The sequence below is a fragment of the Zea mays genome, chromosome 1, assembly GCF_902167145.1.
Source record: "Zea mays cultivar B73 chromosome 1, Zm-B73-REFERENCE-NAM-5.0, whole genome shotgun sequence".
NCBI classification, from domain to species: domain Eukaryota; kingdom Viridiplantae; phylum Streptophyta; class Magnoliopsida; order Poales; family Poaceae; genus Zea; species Zea mays.
The window spans coordinates 31,473,889-31,477,044 of NC_050096.1; positions in this window are offsets into that span (position 1 = coordinate 31,473,889).

The window sequence follows — 3,156 nt, forward strand, 5'->3', positions numbered from 1 at the left end:
AGTCCATGTGTTAATGATGCACATATTTAGGGGGAGAAGTGCTACAACTTGACCCTTTGAGACTAATCCTTGTGTTTGAGTTACTTGATGTAGTCTCAAAGGTGCATTGAAAGGGAAAGGTGAACTTGGACCATGCAAAGACTTCCACTGCACTCCGGTATTAGTGTACTCACCTCCAAGTTCATTCTTATGCTCGTATTGCCTTTTGTTCTTAATTGACAATTTTTGGTGAGGCAATGGGGTTAAAGGGCCAATAATGATCCCGTTTTGGTGCTTAATGCCAAAGGGGGAGAAATTAAGGCCAAAGCAAATGGATCAGCTACCACTTGAGAATTTTGAAAATAGTAGAGCTAGAACTTTTGATTTGTCAAAATACTCTTATTGTCAAAATTTGGTCTCTTGTGGGGAGAATTTATGATTATGGGAAAAAAGGGGGAGTTTTTGGATCTTGATCATTTTCACTCTTGGATTATCTCTCTCAATTCCCAAACAAGTGAGTTTGACTTAGAGATAGGAAAATGAATTTGATTTGCAAAAACAAACTAAGTGATGGCAAAGAATGATCCAAATATGCCAAATTAGAGTCAAAAACAATTTGGTCTTCAATTTGAATCGATGTTGCATGTTTTGCATTGCTTTTTGATGTGTTGGCATAAATCACCAAAAAGGGGGAGATTGAAAGGGAAATGTGCCCTTGGGCCATTTCTATTATATTTTGGTGATTAAGTATCCAACAAATACTAAGTGAGTTGAGTATGTGCCAAATGAAAAGAGAAGTGCAAATCATGTAACAAGGTACGTTTCTAGACTTAGTACATTGTTTTGAGTACTAACATATTCTGTCTAAGTGCTATCTGCCACGAATCTGCAACGGTCGACTGCGCTAGAATAGGAAGAAGATCACGCACCAGACATGAACAGTGGTTGTCCGGTGGGGCACCGGACTGTCCGGTGCGCCACCGGACTGTCCGGTGCGCCACCCGACAGAAGGCAAGAATTGCCTTCCTTGTTGGCCTCCAACGTCTCCTAGCTGCCTTGGGGCTATAAAAGGGACCCCTAGGCGCATGGAGGAGTAACCCAAGCACACTCTAAGCATTCCAAGACTTCTAGTCCTCACTTTCACGTAATCGTTCATCGTTCTTGAGATCGGAGCACTTTTCGAGTTGCAAACTCCCCTGCGTGTTTTGTGTGCTCATCTTCTCACTTGTGTGCGTGTTTGCGGTGTGGATTTAATTCTAGTGTGCGTTGTTCTTCCCAACCTTACTCTGTGCTTTCTTTGGGATCAATCTTGTAAGGGCGAGAGGCTCCAACTTGTGGAGATTCCTCGCAAACGGGAAGAAAACTATAAGGAAGAATATCGTGGTATTCAAGTTGATCATCGGATCACTTGAAAGGGGTTGAGTGCAACCCTCGTCCATTGGGACGCCACAACGTGGAAGTAGGCAAGTGTTACTTGGACGAACCACGGGATAAAATCGTGTGTCTCTTGTGTTGATCTCTTTGTGATTGTCTTGGCCACAAGAACTAGCTTCGCAACTACTTAGTCACACTAACATTTGTATAACCAAGATTTGTGGCTATTAGTTGTTGAATTTTACAGGATCACCTATTCACCCCCCCTCTAGGTGCTCTCAGCTATAAATACCCCCAACCACCACCATTCAAGGCATCCAAGTTTTCAGCCATTTGCATTCAATACAAGAGCTCTAGACTTCACTCCAAGACACAAACAAGAGATCAAATCCTCTCCAAAGTCCAAAACCACTCCAAACAATTAGTGACTTGTGAGAGAGAGATTTTCGTGTTCATTTGAATTCTTGTCGCTTGGATCGCTTTTCTTCTTCCCCATTCTTGTTCTCAACATCTTTGTAATCAAAGCAAGAGACACCAAGTTGTGGTGGTCCTTGCGGGGTCTAAGTGATCCAATTGATTGAGGAGAAAAGCTCACTCGGTCTAGGTGACCGTTTGAGAGAGGGAAAGGGTTGAAAGAGACCCGGTCTTTGTGACCACCTCAACGGGGAGTAGGTTTGCAAGAACCGAACCTCGGTAAAACAAATCACCGTGTCATCCGCTCTATTTCTTTGGTTGATTTGTTTTCGCCCTCTCTTTCGGACTCGATTATATTTCTAACGCTAACCCGGCTTGTAGTTGTGCTTAAAGTTTATAAATTTCAGATTTGCCTATTCACCCCCCTCTAGGCGACTTTCAAATATCATCGCTAGATTTTAATTAAATATATCGGATGCTTGATTGCAATTGCACTAACATAATTAATTACACATTGACTCTAATATCATTTGTAGTGAATGATGATGCCTAAGAGGTGAACGCTCAATTAGGCAATCTAATTTCTTTCTAATATGCGGTCTCTATTTTTTCTTAATTAAAATCTATGTAATCAAACATTTATATATGTAATTATGCTTTGATTAAGTGTTGTTATCTCTAATGTAAAGAGTTATGTGACTTAGGTTCAACCCTATCCAATAGTCTAACTATAAGCTTGGAAGGTAAAGCACATAACCAATATAATGCAATATAAATACGAAAGCTTAAATGGATTGAGATATAAACTCCCATTGACACGTTAATATTTTTAATGAGGTATCAAGAAGTGCACCTCATTGAAGCTCCACATAAGAAAATGTTCACGCGAGGACCAAAATCTTGATCAGGTAACTTTGTGAATAGTCTCGGACCTTCTCCACATGCAAGTAATGCTCCGATTTTGACCTTTTTCAGATCCTCTCCACTGTCTCCACTATCGAGTTTTTGACTGAAACACTGCGGTCCTCGCTCACTCCAGTACACGATGATAACCACACCATAAACACAGTTGATGTGATTAGCAAGACTTACAAACCCCACTTCAGTGCAACTATAATGGTGCACTCAAGCAAAAAAAGGTTTTAGATGTCTATCCTTACATCTAATCACTAGGCATAACCTAGAGCAAACGCTAATACTGTGACCTAACTAATCTAAGTACTTCATAAAGCACCTACGCTAATCACCCAGTAATATTTGATGGAGTCTCAACTCGTTAGCTATGTTTCTCACCTCCCATACCTCTTAAATGGTTGGTTGGGAATGGTATATATAGTCCAAAAATAGTCGTTGGAAGCAAAGCAGAAATTATATATATTTACTGGATAC